This window comes from Capsicum annuum, chromosome 6, assembly GCF_002878395.1.
Source record: "Capsicum annuum cultivar UCD-10X-F1 chromosome 6, UCD10Xv1.1, whole genome shotgun sequence".
Taxonomy (NCBI): Eukaryota; Viridiplantae; Streptophyta; class Magnoliopsida; order Solanales; family Solanaceae; genus Capsicum; species Capsicum annuum.
The window spans coordinates 38,316,192-38,330,095 of record NC_061116.1 but is presented as its reverse complement, the minus strand read 5'-3'; positions in this window follow the sequence as shown (position 1 = coordinate 38,330,095).

The window sequence follows — 13,904 nt, the reverse complement described above, 5'->3', positions numbered from 1 at the left end:
ATATTCAGGATCATGGTCTATGCTCGGTAGATAGAAGAGATTAAGATCAGAGAGAGAGAGGTAGAACAAGAGAGCTAGAACATATAGCTTTAATTTTAATTAGCCTAAGTCAGGGGGAGGTAACCATTCCTAGTTTCGCCCAAAATTGTTAGTTCTAGCTCCTTCCTCAGCTAGTGCCCCAATTCCTATGTTCAGAAATGGTAATAAAGATAGAGCACCAGGATTTAAATCTCAAGGTAGTGTCAGCAATGCTAGAGCAAATACTTTGTGTCAACAAAGTAGAAGAACCAACCCAGGTGTCTGCAAAGCTGGAAGTGATGTTTGTTTTGGGTGTGGAAATCCAGGCCATAGATTCAGCGATTGTTCTTAATTAGGTTCTCAAGGTTAGTATCTTCGTCCTTCAGCACAGTTCGATTGCCCAAATCTTTAGGGTGCCGCTTCTAGTGCCACTAATGCCTAAATAGGATCTATGAACTTTAGTCTAGACAAGATCAGGTAAGTTATCCTAACATGGTCATTGGTATGTTATAGATTTTGCATTTACATATTTATGCCTTATTAGATCCAGGAGCTTCTTTGTCTTCCATAACTCCTTACAAAGTAGTCGACTTTAATGTCAAACTAGAAGTCTTAACAGAACTATTCTTAGTCTCCACCCCAATGAGTCAGTTTATCTTAGCCCAGTGGGTATATAAGAACTGTTTGGTTAAGATATCTCAAAAAGTCCCTTTAACAGACTTAGCAGAATTAGAGATGACAAATTTCAACATCATTCTCGGTATGGATTGACTCCATTCATGCTATGCCTCAGTTCATTGTAGAAGTAGAATTGTTCATTTTTAGCTTTCAAATAAACCAATCCTTGATTGGAGGGGTAGTACTACATCACTTAAGGGTCAGTTAATTTCATATCATAGTGCACGAAGAATGATATCCAAGGGGCGTGTCTATCATCTTGTGTGAGTCAAGGACTCTAATGCAGAAACTTCCAGTGTTGAGTTAGTTTCAGTAGTAAATGAATTTTAGATGTATCTTCTTGGAGTTCCTCTCAAAAGGGAAATAGACTTTGAATTAGACCTTCTCCTAGACACTCAACCCATATCTATTCTGCCATACAAAATGGCTCCAGCAGAACTTACAAATTTAAAGAAATAGTTAAAGGGTCTCCTAGATAAGGGGTTCATCAGGCCCAGTGTTTTCTCGTGTAGCACACCAGTTCTATTCATGCGTAAGAAAGATGGTTCTCTCATTATGTGTATAGACTACCATCAGTTAAACAAAGTCACAGTCAAGAATAAATACCCACTTCCCAAAATTAATAACTTGTTTTACCAACTTCAGGGTGCTAGTTACTTTTCTAAGATAGACCTCAAATCATGCTATCATCATCTCAGGGTCAAACAATATGACATTCCAAAAATGGCTTTTCGAACCCGGTATGGTAACATTAAGTTTTTAGTCATGTCCTTTGGTCTTACTAATGCCCCAATATTTTTTATGGACTTAATGAACCATGTGTTAAATCAGTACTTGGATATATTAGTTATAGTCATCATCGATGACATTCTTATCTATTCTCGTAGCAAGACAGATCACACAGACCACCTCAAAATCATACTTTAGACTCTCAAAACTCTGGTGATGGCACTAGAGTTGATCCTCAAAAGACTAAAATGGTGAGAAACTGGACTAGACTCATCTCTATAATAAATATCAAGAGTATATTGGATTTAGCTGGCTATTACTGTCAGTTTGTTGAAGGGTTTTAAACTATTGTATCCTCCATGTATAGATTGACTCAGAATAAAGTCCAGTTTCAGTGGTCAGATTCCTGCGAGAAGAGTTTTTAGGATTTGAAGACTCGACTTACCTCAGCCAGATGGTTCAGATGGGTTTGTTGTGTATTGTTATGCATCTAAAATAGTTTTGGGTTATGTCCTCCTGCAGAGGGGTAAGGTCATAGCCTATGCCTCTAGACAGCTTAAGCCCCATGAGAAAAATTATTCGACTCATGATATTGAGTTAATAGTTGTAGTACTTTCCTTAAAAATTTGGAGGAACTATTTGTATAGGGTGCATATAGATGTTTTCACACATCATAAGATCTTGCAGTATGTCTTTACTCAGAAATATTTAAATGTGTCAGAAAAGGTGGTTAAAGTTATTGAAAGATTATGACATGAGTATTCTTCATCATTTGGGCAAGGCCAATGTAGTGGTTGATGCTCTTAGTAGATTGTCTATGGATAGTGTTACTCATGTTGATGATGATAAGAAGAAGTTATTTTAGGAAGTTCATAATCTTGCTCGACTAGGGGTCCGCTTAATCAATTCAGCAGAAGGTAGTGTATGGGTGTAGAATAGTTTTAAATCCTTTCTAGTTTCTGAGGTAAAGGAAAAATAGGATAAAGATCCCAGTCTTGTTAAGCTGAAAGAGTCAGTTAGAGATCAGAAAGTAGAGGTTTTCTCCCAAGGAGGATATGGTGTTTTATGTTCCCAGGGTCAGCTATGTGTGCCAGTCATAGGACTTGTGCCAAAAAATTCATCCAGAAGCACATTGTGCGCGTTACTCTATTCATCCAAGGGCCACTAAGATGTATCATAATTTGTGGGAGATCTATTGGTGAAGTAGGATAAAGAGGGATATTGAAGAATTTGTATCTAAATACTTTACATGTTAACAAGTTAAGATTGAGCACCAGAAGCCTAGTGGGTCCATACCAGAGTCCAGTATTCCCATATAGAAATTGGGAAGAAGTAAACATGGACTTTGTGATGGGTTTGCCTCATACTCGTCATCAATATGATTCTATATAGGTTATCATAGATAGGATGAATAAATAATCTCATTTCATTCCAGTCCATACCTCCTATTCAGCCGAGGACTACACCAAACTATAAATCAAAGTGCTGGTCAAGTTACACGGAGTCCCAATATCTATTATCTCAGATAAAGGTACCCTATTTACCTCATATTTTTGGAAAGAATTCCAAAAGGGTCTTGGTACCCAAGTTTAGCTCAGTATAGCCTCCCACCCTCAGACAGATGGTCAAGTAGAAAGGACCATTAAGACTCTAGAAGATATGCTAAGAGCATGCGCTGTTTATTTAAGGGTAGTTGTGATGACCATTTGCCTTTGATCAAGTTTGCATATAATAACAGCTATCATTCCAGTATTTAGATGGTTCCATTTGAGGCTCTCTATGGTAGGAGATGTAGAACTCCAATTAGTTGGTTTGAGGTAGGTGAGGCCGCAGTAGTAGGGCCTGACCTAGTGTTTGATGCCTAAGAGAAGTTTCAATTGATGAAACAATGACTTAGGGCTTCCTAGAGATGATAGAAATCATATATAGATATGAGGATAAAGGATCTCGAGTTTAAGATTGGTGATTTTATGTACTTAAAAATCTCCCCCATGAAAGGAGTAAAGAGGTTCGGCGAGAAGGTGTAATACCCCGTATTTTTGTACTGGAATTCTAACCATCATTTCTACATGCCTAAGCTCTAATCCAAGTGATTCTAATATGAATATAAGTTGCATGATCATTATCCTAGTCTATGGAGTAGTATAGAGGTGAAAAATGTTCTTAGCAATGACCTAGAACAAAGTTGAGCTAAGACCAATTGCTTCGTCCAAAGTTTGACATTTGATTCTACAAGGTTCTACTTCAAACATGTATATCTCTTAATATACATGGAATATTTTATCCCAAGACCTATCAAATTGTAGATAAATTAATTAGCTTTCCAATGATACCAATTTCGCAAAAATCCGATACCCGAGATAAAAGATATGGCCATTTTAGTGCTTGAGGTAGTAGCACCATACGATAAGCGTACGACGCATGCTCTATCGCACAATAATAATTTTTAGGTTCTATTTCCACGTTTTAAGGAAAAAAGTGGTATTTTCCAACCCCTATCAAGCTATAACACGGGATTAAACTCCCATAACACGAAAATAAGTTTACTGTCACTCAAAATCACCAAGAACATTCATTAGGGTTTAATCTCAAGAATAGCAATCCAAAGTTAAGAGTTCATCCAAAGCTTAAATTCAAGGTATGTGGGGTTTGAACAAGAACACCCTTTCATTCTTCTACGCAAAACTTATTTTAGATTTTAAATTATTGAATTTTTGATTATTTTCCATGAAATTAAAGTTGGGGTTTATACCCATGGTTGTTAATTACAAGCTTATAAGGTTCCCAATGATTTAGAAGTGTAATTGTATGACTAATTTCACATATTTATGCAAGTAATGTAATTTTTCAGATTTTTTCAATTGTGTTTAAGCATTATATTGTGATTCTTGATTTCTATATTTTGACATTGTTGAAGTATTTTCAAGAAGTACATTGAATATGATGTTTTGCTATGAAATACATGAGTATGTTTACATTTTTCATGCTTATTGCTGAAATTCAGATTTTGAGTTGATTCATCAATATTTACATTATCAAGAATGAATCTATTGGTTTTTTAATACGAGTTTGATATATGGGTCATTAACCCCTTTTTAAAGATTGCTATTTTGAGAACGAGTTATTGAGGACTTCTAAATAATTGAAAGAAATATGTTTATATTTCCATTATTATGAGATCTTTAAAGCTTTGATGATGAGTCTATCAAGATTTCAGGAAAGAGTTGTTTTTTTGAACCCAAGTAAGAAAAGAAATCCAGCTTTGATTTATGATAAACGCGTAGCATATTGGCTCCCGATGCAAACTATTGAATTATTTAATGTCAATTTTCTTTAAAGTTCTGAGCTGGTTCGAGAGTAGTATTTAGCATCGAGCGAGAAGTGTGGTACTTTCCTAGAACTACATGCCCTCGTAGGATATGAGCCTGAGGCTGATATAGTGATCACTAATGAACTGAAAAGTTAAGGTTCTATCTGATGGCAAGGATAGGATAGCTCTCCCCAACGTGGGCAAGACGTTAGACTCTATGTAGTTCACATGGTGTATGTCGGTTAAGAGAAACTCCCAAAGTAGTCTCGCACTCTTTCTAAGATTAAGGTATATGTTTTTTGAAAGCTATGATTCCAAGATTTCTAAGGTTCTCAAGTGTCAAAATCTTTAAGTTTTTAGAGAAGTTCTTAGTTTACATGAGATTAAAGTGTATGTTTGGAAAAATGTTGTTTTAAGACATTATCTATACTACAAGTTTGAGAACAAAGAAACAATGCAGATTTAGAATGAAGCGAAATGACTCACGAGATTTATACTAAATGTTTCATTATTCATGATTTATGATATTTATATTTCAAATATTACTCAAGCTATGTGACTCATTTATGTCGGCATGTATAATTTTATAAACTGTGATGATATTGAGATATTATTTTATATGTGCATTGCACCCCCATATACTCAGTACATCCTCAAAGTACTGATCCACATATACGTCTATGTGCTACATTGTCTCATAATATATGTATAAGTTTTAGTATGCAGATTTGATTGAAATGGTTGTAGATTTAGTCAGCGGATGATATGTCCTCCTACTTCAGGGATTTAAGTTAGATGTCCTAATATATCTTATTTCTTTATTTTTCTTATATATTGATTAGTGATAGTTGGGGTTGCGTCCTAGATATCTATAGTCAGTATTAGTAGAGGCTTCATAGACAGTTAGTAGAGTCATTGTATTTACCTTAGTTTCTTTGTAAAAGTAAAGATATAACCATGTGAATTTTATTTTGTATTGATCAGATTTAGAAAAGATGTATCTTCTACTTACTTTGTTTAGATTTATCTATCTTATTCAGTTGTTATGAGTTATGCCAGATGAAGGGTTAGCTTAGGATCACTTATGACCCTAGGCACCGTGTGACGTCTCGAAACTCAATTTTGGAGCGTTACAAACTTTGTATTAGAGCATAGATTTCAAGTTTCCTAGGGTATCTATAAAGTCGTGTCTAGTAGAGTCTTGCAAAATGGTACGAAAACATTTGTACTTTTCATCGAGAGGCTACAAGGAATTTAGGAAATGTTTCTGCTTTTCAAGTCTCAGATTGTGCTATAGAAAGGGTCTCTAAGAAACTCATACAGATTCTCATCTTACTCTATTCGATCTATTTTTGTCTTATTCCTAAGGTATCAGAAATAGTCAAGCTAAAATCCTTATTGCTAGAGCATTCTCAAACAGTCTCTGTAAATAGTTATGGGATTATAAGAAGGCTTTTGAAAGTATCCCATCAATGCTTTTAAGTTCGAAAGTTTGAAGGGCTTTATTCATGCTTAAGAAAATTCGTGCACTAAGCCCAATTCAAATGTACTTTCAGATTCCTCCTAAAAATCTGTGATGATAATCTATACTTCCCTATCCATGTATTATTGTTGAGATAACATGATCGACAATTTCTAACTTTCTCCCCTGATAATTCTCTCAAACTTGCTAGCAAGAAGTTTCAAAAGTTTCATAAAGCAGCTTGAGAAGAGCCTTCTAGTGTGTTTAAGTCCCTCAAATTTAAAGTTATACCCTCATTCTTATGAGTCATTTAGTTAAGACAAAGCAAGATGTGTATTCTTAGATCATTGAATATTGTGTGTCAAGTTTCTATACCTTGTAATTGTAATCTTGTCGTCATGGTATTTTTGTAACTCAAAGTCTAGTAAAGTCGTGTGGGGCTCTTTAGCTTCACTATCATAGTTGCTTTGTTATTCATCTAATTTTCTTGTTCATAACAGAAAATCAAAGTCTAGTGAAGTCGTGTGGGGCTCTTTCGATTCACTAGCATAGTTGCTTTGCTATTTATCTAATTTTCTTATTCAAAACACAAAACCAAAGTCTAGTGAAGCTATGTGAGGCCTATTTCGATTCACTAGCAACTTTTTGTTTATCTTGTTGTTCTTGTGTTAGTTTAAAGTATGGGTTTAGAAGTGTAGTGACAAGAAAGGTGGTAAGGGTGATTTATTGAATATGTATAGCTGAATTTTTCTTTATGATTGAATTAGTAATAAAGTGATATACCCTTGTTTGTTAGTTTAATGAAAGTTAGAGAAGAAGATTATTAGTTAAGGTGGATTGTTGTTTGCTTGAGGTAAGAAAATAGTTACTGTGCTAGAAAAGTATAGGTTTTGATGGAAGTACTTGGTGGTTGACTGTTGTTAATTTAGGCTTTCCTGAGATTGCAAAAGAGAGTTTAGTTGAAACTTATAAAGCTATGAAGGAGTTTAGATGTATAAGAAGGGTAAATAGTAATGAGGTATAGAAGAAGAAGGTTCTAGCGAATCATAATAAGATATACCATAGGATTGTGATTGATCATTATTATTATGTGGTTTTAGCGGACTAGCATTTTTGAATGATAGGCAGGTAATAATAGTTGTTGAGATTGTGGTTAATCATAGCTAGAACGAGATACTAAGTTCGAATAGTAGATAATGAGTAAGGTGGGGATACTGATTTCTTGGTTAGTGATTCTAGTTATATGGAGGTGAACCAATAGGCTTGAAATAATGAATGAAAGAATTTAAGTTAATTGATTTGGGAATAAGTATGATGTTGTAGGTATGAGGTAAAGGCGTGCCCAAGGTGATATGAGGTTGCAATATTTTCTAAGTTTATTAAGTACTGCGTATGGTTAGTAGTACCCTTGAGTTTTAAGTGAAAGAAGCATAGTGTCTAGTACATGGTACTCTGGATAGCTAAGTTAAGGATGATATATGAGTGGGGGTTGTTCAAGAATGAATTCACTAAGATTGAAATATAGCTTATGCATATGAGTGTAGCATTTAAGTGTGGACCGTTAGAGCAAAGATATTCCGACTCACTCCTAGGAATGTGAGATAGATCCATAAGTTTAGAAGATGGCTTTAAATCTAAGGGGGGGGGGTTTAGTATAAGACCTTTTAATATTCTAGCTCTTTTCAGTCCCTTGGTGCATGAAAAAAATAGTTCACAAAACATAGTCCAGAACTACTTAGCCAACATAGGTTAGAGATGTCTACCTACCAGTTTAGGGTTGACAAACTATTTACCTACCTATTGAAGGTGAACCATATGTCATTAGAGCACCTGCCAGTTGAGGGTGATCCATTAGTCCTTTGGGACACCAGTTTAGTGGATCCACACAGCCAGTGTTAGTACCCGTGGAACAGTACTGACACCCTTCTAATTAGGTTACAAGTTGGACCCCAATTAGCTCTAATTCTGGCATGTCAGTTACATGATACCTCCCACAGTCTCAGTACAACATTCAGTGTATATTCAATTCAGGTTTGCTTGAATAAAGCATACAAATTTATAGATATTTAGTTATGCAGATTTCAATCTTTTAGATTTTAGATTATTTCAAAAATATGTATATGCTTGGTCTTTTATTCTCAGATATCACAGTTTGCATACATTCATACTTAGTTATTTTATGTTGTTTAGTTATTCCTTATCTCATGTGCACAGTACCTCCTGTATTTCAACTAGACCTCATCTCATATACCAGTATATTTAAAGTACTGGCCGCATACTCTTCTTTGCACTATGATGTATTATGTCATAGTAACGAAGGCTCAGTTTCCTGATGCAGTTAGACAGCTAGTGTTGTTCAGGAGCAGTAGTGGTGAGTCCTCATCCATCGAAGACATGATTTCTTACTCTAGTTATTGTAGTAGTTCTTTATATTTAGTCAGACGAAGTTAGCTGGGGCCTTTTCCCATCAACTCCTCAGTCAGTTAGAGGCTTTTCAACAAACAGTTAGATAGTCAATCAACTACTTTTAGTATTATCAGTTATCTCAGACACGACAGTATTACGTATTTTAGTCTTTTAGTTTTGTAATGACATGAGACTACCCCCTAGTTGTCACACGGTGCTTAGTACCACAAGTGATCCCAAGCTAACTGTTGTACTAGCATAACTCAGGAGCAACTGAATACAACACGTAAATTTGAAGAAAATGCAGAAGATAAAACTTTTCCAAACTTGTTCAATACAAAAATGTATTAAGATGATTACAACTCTGCATATTCAAAATAAAAATGAAATCAAATACATTATCTCTACTGACAGACGGTAAATACTCTACTATACTGACTATAGTTAGCTGGGACGTGACTCCAACTACCACTGATCAATACACATGAATAAAAAAATAAAGTACATAAATAATATCTAACTAAAGTCCCCGAAGTAGGAGGACTCATCATCTACTGTCTGGAATCTTCAACTATCTAATCGTGATATACGGACTACAACTAAACTGGTACCTACATTATGAGAAAATATAGCACATAGATGTATATGTGGATCAGTACTTTTGGAATGTACTGAGCATATGGGGGTGAATTCATAAGTAAAACAATAATGCAATATTCAGATAAATTTTTAAAACTGCTTGCTAAATATGAGTGCCTCACCTTGGCTTGAATAATCAAAACTGTAAAATCATAAATCATGATAAGTAAAGCATAAAGGTAATTCTATGAGTCACCACACTTAGTTCTAAAAAGATGTAGTCTTATTCTGTCTTCAAATCATACTGGGTAAACTTAAAAAAGACTCGCCTTTATCATATTGAAACTAAAAGATGAAATCTAATAACTGAAATCTTATGTAAGAAAACATCTGAGTAAATTTGTCAGCCTTCACACTTAGTTTCTAAAATCTGTTCTTTTCTAAAAGTTATATAATTCTGAAAGTTGTTATTTGTATTAAGAGTTAGATATCTTGGGAACTTTTAGTTGTTTCTTCTAACTGACATAAACCATGTGAGCTATAACGGAGTCAAACGTCTTATCCATGTTGGGGAGAGTCCAACGTCTTGCCCACGTTGGGGAGAGTTGTGCTACCTATTCCATCATAATAGAACCTTATCTTAAGTGATTACTATCTTTAATTCATCCATATAAATGGGAATAACTTGAACCTACGCAAGCTTGTAGTTCTAGGGCATGATACCTTGAAATCAACCCAACTCGATGCTAAATACTACTTTTATACTTATCGCTCAAAACTTTAGGAAATCCACCTTAAAATAGCATAAGGGTTTGTAATTATAATTAATTTTGCTTCTCTTCTTTAAATCTCAAAATATATGAACATTGTGGATTTCTTATCTTAGCTTAGGATCAAAAGAGCAATCTTTGCTTTTGAAAGCACTTATCAAAACTTGTCAATGGAACTTGAGATCATAATCTCCTTATAAAATCATCAGTTGTACTTGGGATTCAAAATATAAAGCTTTAATTCATCAATAATAATATTTAGACTTCATTCTCGATAATCAACTTAAAATCTTTCAACCATCTCAATCAAGATAGTGAAATATAACTCATAATATGATTCTCGTGATTTCAAACATGGATATATGTAAATCTCTTAAAATTGAACCCTTAAATAATATGAGAATTTCATAAACTAAAAGTAATAATAATTGGGTATCAACCCTATCTTCAATTTATGCAAAATTTAACTTACAATTAAGATTTGGGCACAAGGGTGGAAGAAAACCCTCATTCATACCCCACATGCCTTAATAGACTTGGTTGGATGTAGAGAATTTGACTTTGAAACCCTAGGAGATGATCTTGAATGCTTTCTTGAGATTCTTGAATTGTGATGCTTAATTCTTGGTTTCTTTCTTGAAGAGGATGGCTTTAATTTGATATTCTTAGGAACTTTCTTAAACTTCTTGGATTAGAAAGCTTAGATTCTTGCTTATCTTGAATAAGGAGTAATGGAGTTTTGAAGTTCTTGGAAGAGGATCTTAAGAGGAAACCCTAATCTTGTTCTTGTGAATAAAGAGGATTAAGGGTTTTTAAAACTTGTTTATGATGTCTATGTACGTGTTTTTGATTATTTAAGTCGTGTAAGGTGAAGGAAAGGTCCAAAATACCCTTCCAAAACCGTTAGAGAATTGCTGAATTTTAAGGGTGATGACTTGGGATGATAAGTCATCATATAGTTGATGGCCTATCAGCTTAGGTCATTAGTTAAGAGATTAATTTGACGTGTTACTGGTTTGGGCTGACGAATTGGCTAATAAGTCTTCACATAGTTGACGGCTTATCAGCTCAGCTAATCACTTAGTTGACAGATGGACATGCTGAAGCTAAACTAGTATAACCTTTCGCTCCGACCTAGGATTAATGTGAAACCAAATGCTTGGAAAGAAGACTCAAATACCTTTCATTTTATATAATATAGGACCTCTAACTCAATGTATACAAGAAGTTATGGTCGATGTAAGTTCACCCATGTTGAGATATTTGCTAAAGCTTAATCGATAGAAGCGTTCTCAACTCGTCTTTGAGTTTGGAGATATTTGTGACCTCAATTCATATCCAAAGGTAATAACACACTATATAATTGATCATCACATATTTATTAACAAGGAATCATTGGGTTCTGGTCTATACGCATAGAAGTGATGGTTTGAATTCCAACCCAAAAAATGCAGGGTGTTACATTATCTCCCCCTTGGAATCGTTCATCCTTGAATGATGGGTAGGAAATTATTTAAATACTAAATTTATGGAATAATGAAGACATGAAATATATGCTAATGAAGGATATAGCTAAGCTGAAACTTTACAAAGGCTATCATGAAGCTGATTTCTGAGATGACTTGAATTTACTAACCAGAAGGAAGTTATTCATGTTGGGAGTTCAAAACTCAAGTGCTTTGTCCATGATACAATTGTTAATATAGAATTGTGAAGTACCAACCTATATATTAAAATTCCAAGATTTAATTGGGATGGAATAGAGTATGCAATTTCTCATATAGGAATTACCTCTCAACAAGACATGTATAAGAATCAATGGAAAGGGGCTTCATAGAATTGCCAAGTACATTATGTAAGCAAGAATCATAAGGTAGTGAGACCAAGGTCATACCAGCGTATTACAATGTCTGGGATGGAATACTTGGAAAACTGAGGTTATGCACTGAATACTTATGAACTGAGTCGTGACTAAATATCTGAATCTGAAATTGATGCATGATGCATGAACTGAGATGAATTTGTAATTTGCATGAATGCGAACATTTTTCCTCATGGAATGTCCTTACTCACAAAAAATTAGGTAGTAAGACTAAACAGAATGTTGGAATTCTATAGGAGCTTATCTGTTTGATTGCTAAACTGGGTTGCAGGCTATAAGGTCTAAATCATTGAAAGCTTATACTTAACTGGAGTACTTCTTCAACACTCTTTCTAATAAGTTCTAATAATATTATGGAGAAACAAATTCTTGGCCATGATCTGAATAAGATAGTTGAATAAAGAATCATAACTTGGCTATAATTCTGCAGTATGTGACATAGATATGTAAATCATATACTAAGATAGGATTACTAGGCCTTAGGAGATGCAACTTATTACTTTCAAGCTTAGGAACACTTCTCAACTACTCCATAAACTATACTATTCCCCTTAAATACCATACCCATTTGATTAAACTTATAAATCTTCGAATGGCATTAACAACTCCATTTACTAAAGTCTAAACTGAACTAAATTCTCTCACCATGATCAAGTATAAATTGAAATCACAATATACAACACACTACACCATAATACTAATCTAAACCACATGATTCAATCTTTTATGTCTCTTCTAGAGATCATAGACTAAGCATAATATGCCTTACCACATCAATAACTAGCTCAAAACTCTTACTATGGATACACTAGCACACAGTGTATTAATCCACTTACATCCCAAACTGACATTCAAGCCTATAATTATAACCACATATGAACTTCAAGGAAAACACCCATTAAGGCCTCTCCTTCTACTCTCTAAACCTCTATCAATAATAACTTTCTTGCACTGTTCTTAAGAAGCCATACTCATAATTCTCAACTAACTTTTACATTTACCAAAAATTTACATTAATATTTCTTTATCCTTTAGCAAAATAATCTTTCTTAATGAGGGTCATCAACTCTTTCTCCTCTAAACCATTTCTTATCCATTATCATCACCGCTATTAAAACAAAAGAAGAGGTCACTGAAGGGCTAACACAAAAGGACCTGAAGCACGAAAGAATACTATACATAACTCTGACGCTTAACTGAGGCCTAAGGAATAGAATATCAAAGGTATGGATTTATTAAAGAGGTCAGAACTAAGGACATACATGATATAAATAGAATTTTATTAGGATCATGAGTTCTAAGAACTAATCATACTCTGAAACATGAGTTCATGCTTATTATAAGCTATTGAACATAATACTAGGGTAAATAGATTTATGAGGGATGACTCAGATTATAGAGTGAAGCTGTTACTCACTTACTAGAAGCTGAGAATAACTTGAATACGCATGAAGTGTATAAGCATTGTCCTTTGGCATGTATCTCTCACGCAAGACATAAATAGGGCGTGATAGTGACTTAAATCCAAGGAATACTCTAGAGTAAGAAAGGATCACTATCTCATCGCAACTCTTCTTGACATATAACACAATCTAATTCTCAAAACATGATTTAGTTCTTCACCCTGCCATCTCTCCGTTAGATCAAAGATGATATTCTAAATCTATGGAACCCTTTACTAACTCTAATCTAAACTATAATCACTTTACTCTAGAGTTTAGGGTATAACAATACTCATAAATAATAAACTTACCCAGAAAGACTACACCTTAAAGTGTGAAACCCACTACTAATACTTCCTTCTGAGATTCAACTCTTAGATTTCTATAGCCCCAAAAATATCATATAACAACTTAAACACTGACCAACTTAGATTCTAACACTTAACATGGATATCTCCAAACCCTTGATGAACCCTAATAACTTTCTTCATAGTCTACGAATATCATATCTCTAAGATTACACCAACATACCCAATATTATATTTACAAAATCATACTTAATTACGAATAGCTAAACTTAAACTCTTGTGTGAACTATTCAAGGCTATTAGACCACTTTCATACAACT